This window comes from Nilaparvata lugens, chromosome 6 (assembly GCF_014356525.2).
Source record: "Nilaparvata lugens isolate BPH chromosome 6, ASM1435652v1, whole genome shotgun sequence".
In the NCBI taxonomy this organism is placed as follows: Eukaryota; Metazoa; Arthropoda; class Insecta; order Hemiptera; family Delphacidae; genus Nilaparvata; species Nilaparvata lugens.
The window spans coordinates 4,415,125-4,428,028 of NC_052509.1; the positions used below are offsets into that span (position 1 = coordinate 4,415,125).

The window sequence follows — 12,904 nt, forward strand, 5'->3', positions numbered from 1 at the left end:
GTAAACTCCACGTTTAAGACATTGAAGTGACTTTAACCAAGGTACATTTAGTTACATTGACTTAAACTATAAAAATTACATAAAAATCACATCTTGCATCCTATATCATGCACTGTATTTTCTGTAGTCCATATTGTATATTCCAATTCTTTGGACTGTTTTTTGGCAGAGCGTAACATGTGACTCGAGCATTTGATTTAATTTGAATTTGAAGAATAATTATTGAGAGGGAGGATTTAAAATATTAGAGTGGAAGTAAATGAGAAAAAGTGGTGGAGGGAGGTATGTTGAATGAGCAATAGAAAAAGAGTAATAATATTAAATATATAAATAGTATAATATATAAAAATAAATTTTATTTATATAAGAATTAGGTAGGAGAATCGGTTTTTGATATTTAATTATATATTTTTGTTCGAGACAAATGAGACAAACTGATGATGAGTGTATGAGAGAGTTATTGTAAATAAAATATAAATCTGAGTACCCTTTTTTCTTTTTTAAAAATACAACCAGAGAATATTATTATTGTAATGAAAATATACAATTGAGAGAGTATCAACAAGAAAAAGATCGATCAGAAAGCTTGAACACTGCTTAATTTTTGTTACGAGGGAAGCAAGAATCAATCAAAATATTCCATGTTGAAGAAGCCTATCATTAGACCGTTATTGTGGGAGTACAGCCAGCTATACTTCCAATTGATTTATCGACAACTCTAGCTTTTAGTGTCGGTTACATTACACGTTCACTTGCATCGACATTGAAACCAGCCTTCTCTGACTTGATTGCCTCTAAAATATTATCATTTCTGAATCATCACAACTCAACCTTCCTTTTAGTATCAGGCCATGAATCATGCACTAGATTACTGTTATTAAATAGGAGCCTAAAGCGCAGCCCACAAGGGGCGGGCGAAAAAATCAATGGACATATTGTAGGCGGCATAAATTTGAGCGTATTTGCCTAATGCGTTTTTTGCAACGTTTGCGAAAAGTGACAATAGAGGCGAGTGAGTGTCGCGATATTAGAACGTCGACGTGTTAATGACGTATTGATTGTCGTTAAATGTCAATTTCGTTCAACCGGAAAGTTACTGGTTCAATGCTTTCGTGTGAAGCGATTTTTTCTCGGTTCAATCGTTATTACTTTTGCAGTACGGTACACGACGACTGGAATTTGATTCTGGAATCATCAGTTGCTTTCGAATTAATTAGCTCATACTGTATTGTAATTAATTGTGTTGATGAATGCAGGTTTATTGGGAGAATTTATTGAAATAGGGTTGGATACTGATTGAATATTGTATTGAAATAATTTGTACTAATAAATGCAGCTTTATTTGGAGGATTTAATACTGAAGTAATGTTAAATACTGATTGAATATTGTATTGAAATCAATTGTATTAATGAATGTAAGTTTATTGGGAGGGTTGAATACTGTACTGAAATAGAGTTGAATACTAATTGAATATTCTATTGAAACTGATTATATTAATGAATGAACGTTTATTAGAAGGGAGGACAGGTGCATTATTATCAACACCACTTGAATATTCATGGAATGAACATCGTTATATCCATATTTATATGATTTGTCGATGACTGTGATAGATTATACTAGATTTTAATATCATTCCTCATCTCCTGATATTGCTTTTTTGTTCTCTCTCCAATAAATCTAATAACTCATTTTCCAATCAAATTTCATTTATGTTAAGGTGGTTCATCAATTCTGTTCGTTTAAGAATGTGTTCGCACCATTGTTCATCTCAATTTTCCTTACTTCTCTCTAATTCATTCTAGACCCCTTTAGACAATTCCGAGTGTAGTTTAAATGACCATATTAATTCCAACCAAAACAACACTACGAATTTAGTTTCATCATAACCTTGCTACTAGCATACATTAGTCGATAGTTTTTCTATTTACATGATTGTTTTATTATCTTTTATTTGTTTTATTGGGTTTTATTTTGTACTGCAAGTAAATTTTGTTATCATGACGAGTCTGTTGCTTAAACCAACATTATGTGATGTTTCTATTATATGTACACCGTTAAGTGGGAGGAGAGTATCTAGCTGGGCCAATGACAGGCGTTCATGCCCTTGACCAATAGCAGTACTCGCCTACTAGTATAAATTCTGCTGCTCTTGTATCTAGTTTCAGTTTATCAGAGATCGACTTTGACAACTGAAACCGGTATTTCTATTTTTAATAAAATCTGTGGTTTTTGAAAATATCTTAGTCTTTTTATTTAATAGGAACCTAATACGTTGTCGAGTTATATATTATTATTCTTCTGGTATTTGAAACATCTAAATTCAAAAGAAAGTTTTGTATGAATATTTTTGGACTGAAAATGTTGTGGAAATCTAGAAAACATAACCTCATTTCGGACTTTTTATGTTATTTAAATTTGGAAGATAAATAGTACAAGGTATTCTTAGTTTTTCTCTCTCGAACTGTGCTTCATTGTAAAAAGAATAAATAAAGAATAATAAAGAGTTGTAGTGAGATAGTTTTATGTATTCGAAACGTGAGTATCAATGACTATCGAGTTTCTTACATCATCTTCAGTTGTTAGTTGAGTTTTTAGTTAGTTGTTAATTGAGTACTGTATTCTCACCCGTTTACAGTTTACTAGTCACCATTCTTTAAAATTATCATTCGAGAATCAAATACTAAAATAAAATACTTTGCAAACTATAGAGCTTTCCATGTAAAACTGCTTTATTCCCAAATGTTCCTAACATTCCAAGAGTTTCAGTTTTCTAGAACGTACCTCCCTAGCTGGAATTTGGAATTCAGTTGTTTAATCAATCTCAAAAATCACTCTACTCTATTTACAACAGTTTCCTCGAAACAACGATCATCAAGTATTATCATTTTATCATGCTCCTGTTTGCTGGGGAAATCAGCGCTTGTAATACAGGATTTTGGCAGTGGCATCAATCCCCCAAACTTCCCCCTTCCAAATAATCCCCCCAACAGTCCCCCTTGTCCAATAATGGAACCATTATGCTGCAGAAGAGTCTCTCGGCTTCAATTTGTCATCAGCTGGTCGCAGTCAACACTTGTAGATATCGACTTACATTAGCTTAACGGCTCTCGACTCAAGCACTCTCCCACTCACTCTCTCTCACTCTCTGTCTCCCTTTCTCTCAGCTGTCATCAAACCTCGAAAACTTTCTCAATGTCTCTCTCCAAATTCCCTTCTTCAATCCGACGAATCCTCTCTCTCTTTCTCCTATCCACGAAAATATCCTTCATAATTCCTTCTAATCCCCCCTTTCTATTCCTTCGAAAACCCCCCTCAAACCATCAAAAATCTTCCTCTCGTCCACCTCTTATTCCTCTCATATCTCGTCAGATATCTCCTTTTCCATCCCTCATAAATCCCCCGCTCCCAGAACACTATATCTAATCAACATTAAAAAGCTGCTTGTGTTGTGGTCATTTTCAGTCTGGTATCATCACTCTATCTTTCTCTCTCTGGTCTATGTTGTTGTGATGATACTTATTGTAATTATTAGGGCTTTTTGATTATGGTTGATCAAGTATCACTGGCCTACATTTTCTGAATGCATCTATCAATTAGTTGTTTTACTTGCTCCAAGAAAGTCATTGATCTTGATCATGAGAATCAAGTAATTGAAAATTGAGAATCAAGTAATTGACTATTAAGTAATGAAAGTGTTCTATTCTGGTTGAGAATTTTGTAGCAATCATCATTCGAGGTTTGTAGACACTTTAGCTTTTCAAGGGCCAGACCATATTAGGCGTTTTTCAGACGGTTTTTCAGTTACCATCCCGATCAGCCAATCGGAAAGCCTCCTGCCCTGCCGACTCTGAAAACGCCTGAAAAAATGCTCCATATGGTCTGCCCCTTGTTGTATTTGAAAATGAAAAATTAATAATACAAATTATTATTAATTAATAATAAATTCAATTATCATAGATAGAAATAAAAGAGACAATTCAATTATTATTGGTATTAATAATACCAATATTATTTTCCAACGAATGGCAGATAAACAACACAATTATAAAACCCCCATAGCACATTGGGTAGGGGTGGGGACTTTTTATATGTTTACCCTCCTTACTACCCTAAACAGAAATGCGTGGTCAAAAATTGTCTTCCCAAAGTCACAAATGCCTACGTATACACTGTATTTTTCTAATTTATTTGAGGTCTTGTGTAGGGTTTAGTCAGGGGTACATAATTTCTGACACCAATGCTTCGTACTCAAACAATGCTGTCAGTTCTAAGTGAATCTCAATACAGGCCATGCAAATCTAATCGAGATCTCAAACATTTTTTCCTCACATTTTCTTCAACCCCCTAGAAATCCCACCGCCATTTGCATTCATTCCAGGTTGGACACTTGGGAAAGTTTGAAAATTCAACCAAGAACTTTGAAGACGACATCTGTGAGAAGATTTTCCAATCTTAGCAATGTAAAAGTGTAGGCTTCGGAAGAGTTTATCGACCAGAGGAGTTTGTTAGTAGGTTGGGGTTTTCGGGTTGTCCCTCGGGACGTATTAAGTGGTCTAGTGCCACCTGAACCCTTTCTTAAACGACCTGGACGCGGCTAATGCCACATGCAACCCGAAACCCTTTTACCCGTTGGGTTGTGTACCTTATTTATCTCAGTGCAGCCGCAGTAATCGTGAGGCGTGTGATTTTATTTCGGCAAACGATGTCACCGACCAATGGTGTTTTGCTATATTTGAGGTTTGGTGTTTTGGCATACGTGTGATTTGGATTTTTGGTGGTATTTGTCCAAGTACCGGAAGTGTGCCTTGATATTTGTATAGATATTTGTCTCGAAATGATCGATGTTTGTATCAAGTTTCGTGAACATGTGATGATTTGGCATTCAAAGTATTTTACATATTTGTGAAGTGTACAAGAGAGCTCTGCAATAATGTTTTTATGAATTCTGTACTATATGCTGACTGTGATCATTTTCAACACGGAAGATAAACTACAATATGCTCTTTTAAGTTAAACGAAATGGGTTGGACTTTGGCATGAAAATCTCACCTCAAAATCCAAGATAATGGCATTCAGGGGAAAGTGGCCAGTCAGATCAAAATCGTGATAGACAATCAAGCATTAGATCAAGTGAGAGATTTCAGCTACTTGGGATGCCGCATTTCATTCGATAGGATGAAGATGTGGTGAAAAAGTGGCGAGATTCAGTGCGGTTTGTGGCACTATAAGACGAGCTATAGGAAGGCGAACGAGACAAGTTACCCAGCTTAAGTTTTACAGAGCAATGGCGATACCGTTAATAACATACGGTAGCGAGGCATGGGTTTTAAACAGACAAACTGAATCTCGTATACAAGCTGCTGAAATGAGATTTTTACGAGCGGTCAAAGGTTGTAGTAGACTGGATAAAATAAGGAATGACAACATAAGAGCTTAATTGAATGTAGAACCGCTATTGGATATTCTGAAGAAATATCGGGAAAATTGGTCTACTCATTTATTCAGAATGCCATCCAATAGGCTGCCAATATTAGCATGGGAGTACAAACCCGAAGGAAAGCGAGGCATAGGAAGACCAAGGAAGAAATGGATGCCGGTACAGGCCAATAGAGCCTAATCCTTGAAATATGATGATGACGATGATGATGATGATGTAAAGTGTAAAGTTTTTAGCTCAAAAATTTCTAGTTTCATTCAAAATTTAGACTTTTTGAATAATTATTAAGTTGAAAGTATCTAGTTGATTCAAAATTTGCTCATTTATCTGAGTTTTGATGAGCGTAAATTGTATATTTTGAAAAGTGAAAGTGACATAACCAACATTCTGATTTGGACAGTATAGTATAAATATTGGAAATGGGACAGTTTTGGGCATGAGCCTGTTGTGCCTTTCCTCATGTATGTGTACACAATGTGATAAATAAATAAATATATTTTTTGGTGGTATTTGTCCAAGTACCGAAAGCTGTGATGTTTATATCGATATTTGTCTCGAAATAATCGATATTTGTATCAAGTTTCGTGAACATTTGATGATTTGGCATATAAAGTATTTTATATATTTTTAAAGTGTAAAGTTTTTAGCTCAAAAGTTTTCTAGTTTCATTCAAAATTTAGACTTTTTTAATAAGTATTAAGTTAAGTTAATGTTCTAGATTTTTTAATTTTAGATTTTAAAAGTATCTATTTGATTCAAAATTTGCTCGTTTATCTGAGTTTTGAAGAGCGTAAATTCTATTTTGAAAAGTGAAAGTGACATAACCAACCTTTTTATTTGAAAAGTATAGTATAAATTGGAAATGGGTCAGTTTTTGGCATGAGCCTATTGTGCCTTTCCTCATGTTAAGTATTTGTACACAACTCGTAAAATCTGTTAGAAAGTGATTAGATTCTTTAAAGTTCAAATTTAAATTCATATTGGATACGCCTTAAATTTGTCAAGGTTGGACTTTTTTAGAAATTTGACTTTTTTTAGTCTATTTTGAGTCATTGTATTGAGTTTGAAATCCTTATCGATAATAATACATTGAAATTATCGATGGAAGTCTAACTTTATTTATCTTTTGTAACTCGTTTTTTCCTGTAACTGGGCACCCGCCGAAAAACCTTTGGGTTTGGCAGGGCCCTCAATTGTTTGTATTGTGAATAATAATTTTGAATTTTTTGATTAAAAAAAAAACATCTATGATCGTTTTGAGTGAAGTGAGTGGATCTTTGAAATTTCACATCCAAATTCATTTTGAATACGCCTTAAAGTTGTCAAAATAGGACTTATTTTAGAATTTTGTATTTTTAGCCTTTTTCGAGTCATTGTATTAAGTTTGGAATTCTAGACATCAACTTTACAACACAGGAAAGCGAAATCAAGATTTACCTGGGTTATAAATCCCATTACGCGAACAATTTCTGTATATCTGTTTATATTTTTATATCTCGTTATATTCAACGGATCCCGAAAACGGCTCTAATGATTTTCACGAAATATGGAATATAGTAGGTTTATGATATAAAAATTCGATTGCACTAGGTCTCATCCCTTGGAAAACTCGCTGAAGGACATGAAAAGAATAATAATTCATTCTTGGAAAAAAAGATGAAAATTTCGTCGTCTGTCGATAACAGAGATGCGTGTGCTGTGTGGGGGATCAGCTGTGTAATCAATTAGCTTACCTTATCTCGCGAGAAATCTAGAAAAATTTTAATTGACTCGATCAAAATAGTCTGATTTGTTGACATGAGATGGTATATATCATAATATTCAAAGTTAATCATTATTTTACAGTTCCAAGTGATTAGTGAGTGTTATTTAATTTGTTATGTAAACAATCTAAATTAGAACTTCCATGTTTTCAAATATTTGGACTGAAAATTTGACCTGGATTCAAGTGTATGGAACATAACCTATTTTTCGCCCACTTGGATGTAATGAGCTGGTTTTCGTGCGTCATATGGAGGCCGTAAATGATTGTTTTCTGACCAGGCCGGTAAAATTTTTACGGCCTTAGGGCTGTAAAATAACCTTGAAGTCAGCTGATTCTGATTTGATGTGAACGTGTTTACAAAATGGTTTATGAAACGGAATTAGTTTATGCTTCTAGAATTGAATAAGTATTCTGCAATAAGATACTATCATTTTATTTGGATGAATAAAATACAGATAAGATATATATTATAAACTATTCAAATTCGATTTTCAGAGTAGGATAGAACTTAAACCTAAACTTCCGAAGTCAACGACAACAAGCATTGTTGACGTTGACATTCAGATTGGCCAAATTTCAAGTGTGCTAAGACACAGCTGATCAGAGAACTTTTCATTATTAGTGTTTATTATTCAATAATCAAAACATTTATAATAATATCATCTTATTTGGAAGAATAAAAAGTATAAACTCAACCTCTTACATAATTGAACATAATCTTTTAGGTTATTTAGACAAATCAGAATGAAAAATAAAAATGACAATTTCCTGATATTCAGATTACCTCAGATTTGCTAGAGCTATGACCTTCCACTGTTGCTTTTGGAAGTTCTTAATGGACAATTATTCTCATATTATATATTGTTTATTTTTCTGTGTGGCGAAAAATAGCGTTCGCACCACGGGCAAAAATGTTTTTCCGGCTCTCAATCTTTTCTAGTCCTCGGCCTACGGCCTCGGACTTGAAAACCGATTTCGAGCCGGAAAAATCTCATTTTCTGCTCTAGGTGCGAAATATACTATTTTGGAATATTATAGTGTATAAATAAAAATTCGGTGAAAAAACAGTTTTGGGCTGTGCCTTTTAATCCTTCACCAATCATTTTTAAGAATTGAGTTCTGTTAATTAATAAATAAATAACGAGCAAAGCTCGGTGTCCCGATATTACAAGTAAACTACAGAAAACCAAGTATATCAAAATAGCTTTACTTAGGCCCGTATAAAACACATAATGATAAATTAAACCATATCCACAAGTAAACGTGGCTTAGCGTTAAACGTAGTGTTAGCATATGGCCTCAAGTTGGTGAGGATGTGTGGGATCTCTGGCGATATTTGGTGTGACATTGGATACAAAGATGATAAAATAATCATAATACTCAGTGAAAATGATAATACAATTTATTTATTTACTTATTTATTTATTTATTTTTTATTTATTTATTTCTTATTATTATTCATTTATTTATTTATTTATTTATTTATTTATTTATTTATTATTATTCATTTATTTATTTATATTTATTCATTATTTATTTAATTATATTTATTTATTTATTATTTATTTATTTATTTATTTATTTATTTATTTATATTTATTTATTTATTATTTATTTATTATTTATTTATTTATTTATTTATTTATTATTCATTATTTATTTATTATTTATTTATGTATTATTTTAATTATTTATTTATTCATTCATTTATTTATTTATTTATTTATTTATTTATAAGGTTAGCAAAAAAAAAATACAAGAATCGGAAAAGAAAAAACAGGTTATTGCCTAAAACTTCTTCAATTTCATAATTTAGTTTTAAATTGTCCAAATATTATAGGTTATGTCCATTCAAATTTCTACACCAAATCACAATCTAAAATATAAATTAGAATAAAGCAAACAATTTTAAATTTGGATGGATTAATGAAAAATCATTGAACCAAAGGAGCAACTGAATAAAATGTCAAAAAGTGATAGGACTGATAAATTTCCGAAAAAAACGAGTCCAGAATAAATATTGAATCATATTGAGCTTTGAATAACGTTTGCCTTTACACGAACGAAATATATTACTGGATACTAGTGTGTGAGATATGTCTATTTTTATTGATATCTATATCTGGGATATCTAGGTCAGTTGAAAAAGTACTGCATGTGGCGGTATATACATGTATGTATGTGGCAGCGAAGCAGCTATACATGTTGTATATGGCGAGTAAGGTTCAATATGGTGCCTATATATGTATATGTGTTGGTATCCATCGGACGGTGGGCCTAAGCTATATATACACAGTGTGCATGTTTTCAATATTTCATATTGGAAAATTGGGAAAGCCGGGAAATTCGGAAAAAGCGAGCAGCCCCAGGTTTTACTTGATGGAAAGGCACATGTAAATGTGAGGCCAAGTCTCGGAGCCGTTCTGTAGCTATGAATAGGTTTCGTATAATAATAACAACAGCATAGCTCAAAAAGGACCTTCATATCATCCCTTCCACTAGAAATATTAATCGATAACCTTCGTGCTTTTCTAAAAGTTTTCAAGGATGAGGAGGAGGAGGAGTAGGAGGAGGTGGAGAAGGAGGTGAAGGAGGAGTAGGAGGGGGTGGAGAAGGAGGTGAAGGAGGAGTAGGAGGAGGTGGAGATGGAGGTGAAGAAGTGATAGAAAGAGGGTGGGAAGGAAGAGAAGAAAGAGGACAATGATGAGGTGGAGGGGGAGGTGGTGTAGGAAGATGAGGATGAGGAGGTGGAATAGGAGCAGGTGGAGGAGTAGGAGGAGGAGCTGGAGAAGGAGGTGGTGATGAAGAAGTGGGAGAAGGAGGAAAAGGAGGAGTAAGAGAAAGAGAAGGAGAAGAAAGAAGAGGAGTATGATGGGTGGGAGGGGGAGGAGATGTAGGAAGATTAGGATGAGGAGGAGGAAATGGAGGAGGTGGAGGAGGAGGAGGAGGAGGAGTAGGAGGCGGTGATGAATGAGTGGGAGAAGGAGAAATAGGAGGATGAAGAGGAGGAGGTGGTGGAAGAAGAGGAGGAGGAGGAGAAAGAGTACTACGATGAGGAGGAGGAGGTGGAGGATGATGAGGAGGAGGAGAAGAAGAAAGAGGAGGATAAAGAGGAGGTGGTGGAGGAAGAAGAGGAGGACGAGGAGGAGGAGAAAGAGTACTATGATGAGGAGGAGGAGGTGGAGGAGGATGGTGAGGGGGAGGAGGAGGAGGAGGAGGAGGAGGAGGAGGAGGAGGAGGAGGTGGTGAAGGAGGTGGAGGTGAAGGAGTGGGAGAAGGAGGAAAAGGAGGAGGAAGAGAAAGAGGAGGAGAAGAAAGAAGAGGAGTATGATAAGGGGAGGAGGAGATGTAGGAGGATTAGAATGAGGAGGAGGAAGTGGAGTAGGTGGAGGAGAAGGTGGAGGAAGATGAGGAGGAGGGGAAGGAGAAAAAGGAGGATAAAGAGGAGGAGGTGGAGGAAGAAGAGGAGGACGAGGAGCAGGAGGAGAAAGAGTACTAGGATAAGGAGAAGGAGGTGGAGGGGAGGATGAGGAGGATGAGGAGGAGGAGGAGAAAGAGTACTAGGATAAGGAGGAGGAGGTGGAGGAGGAGGAGGATTAGGAAATGATAAAGAGGGGAATGGTGTATTGAGGGATATGGAGAGAAAGCTAAAGAGGAGAGGGGGAACGGAATATGAAGAAGAGAGATAAGTGAGTGACAGAGAGAGATGATTGAATGGTTTGAGATAAGTAAAGGAACGTCTTGTTATTCAAATCAGGATTGATCGGAGGATGTATAGAATTTTTCGCTGGTAAAAGATGGATTCAGCTTACTTACCTATATCAAGATTCATGATGGAAGAAAATACCCTAATATCTAATATTCTCAGTTTAGTTTAGTTGGTAGGATAGAGTTTGATAGAGTTGTGAATAAATTTTAATTGTGGATGGATGAATAAGCAGATATATGATAAAAAAGGAGAGCTAATAACTAATAACTAATAAAAGATGAGAACTAATAACTCATAGGTTGTAGCTGATTGCAAATAAAACATGGATTTTAATAACAGCTGTTCCAAAACAGCTGATTTATTTCGTTTTTATTATGATAAAAACACTTCACTTATACAGAGTGATTCATAATTATGGTAAAATAATTCAATGCGTGATAGTAGAGGTGAAAATAAGAAAAAAAGTTCCTATAAACATATATCCATAAACGCTTCATTAGCGAGCTATACAGAGTGAAAGATTTCGCCCGGAATTCAGTTCCTCTGGTGAAATACACCGATGCTGAATTGTTTGGAGTCTAATTTTTGAAAAAATTATGGTCGATTCATATGGAAAAATATCTGAAAAATTGAATAAAACTATTCTGGAAGCTGTAGTGTGAGTAGATTTTGAGAAAAAAGTTGAAATATGCAAAAAATTTAAGTAGAAAAACACAGACTTCTACGTTTGATGCCCAATAACTTTCTTTAATGACCAGTAAACAAATAATTTTTCGCAATAAAAATTGTAGAGAATTTAATTTTTAAAAGAATTATGCAATCTGTGTAAACTAAATTTTAATAAAAGTTGGATAAAATGTATTCTTATGTTGTACATTACACCACAAAAATTTGCTGTTTTTTGAGGAGAGAACTCCTCAAACTCATAGGTTGTAGCTGATTGCAAATAAAACATGGATTTTAATAACAGCTGTTCCAAAACAGCTGATTTATTTCGTTTCCAATAAGAAAATATTTGAAAGGAATTATTAGCTGAAAATTATTTTCAGAAATATTTTAGCTCACTGTTGAACAAAAAAACAAACTGTAAGTTAGGCCTACTGTAGTAACCGCGCTGAGTTTTTGTTTAATCCATTAACCAGTTATTTGTAACCATTTCACTTTGATTTTGTGTTAGGTGTTAACTTTAAAAAAAAATGGCAGGTAATTTTAGACATTATTAGCTGACATGCGATTAGCTGACTCCGAATTAGCTGACATGCATTTAATGTATGGAATGGGACACTACTGTAATAGTACTGAAGCAAGACGTTTGTATCAAGAGAACTTTCCTAACCGAGTATGTCCAAGTTCAAGGTTTTTTGCCACTATTTATCAACGTCTGTCTGAAACAGATTCTTTGATATCCAAAGAGCACATTTATGCAGGCAGATCCTGATCCACTAAGACTGTTGAGTTGGAAGAACAAGTTCTTAATGAAATTTATGAACATCCAGAAAAGAGCATATGAGAATTGTCAGTGCAGTTTAATGTCAATCAATCTATTATTTGGAGTTTTGGATTTGGCAGTTTAGGTTGATAGATCTATAAACGTCATGCTATAAAAATGAAATTATCAATAGAACTAAATTATCAAAACTATCAATATTAATGGAAAATCAATGATTCAATGATTATTAAGATATAATATTAAGATAAGTGTGTGAACATGGTCGAATATCACTGCATAATTACAAAACCATGATCTTAAAGATGCAAATCTTCAATCAAATCTCTCACCTAATAATCCCACTCAGCTTTCAGACTATATTCTTTGAGAGATGGATTGACTTCTCTGAGAAAATGACTTTGAAAATCTTAGAGAGAAGCCCTTGAGAGACTTTTAAGCCCTTTGCTCAATTAAATACTTCGGCAAAAAATGAACCAGGCCTGTATAATCTGATTATTTTCAAGTAATACAATATTCCAAGCTAATACCGGCTTCAAGGG

At 34.3% G+C, this 12,904-nt stretch overlaps 1 protein-coding gene and 1 pseudogene across 1 annotated transcript in view; one reads left to right on the forward strand and one right to left on the reverse strand.

The window, feature by feature from the left end:
- Positions 1-12,904, forward strand: part of LOC111059179 (discoidin domain-containing receptor 2-like) — a 566,524-nt gene that overhangs the window by 154,790 nt on the left and 398,830 nt on the right.
- The window catches only part of LOC120351982, a 35,499-nt pseudogene that overhangs the window by 19,715 nt on the left and 2,880 nt on the right, over positions 1-12,904 (reverse strand).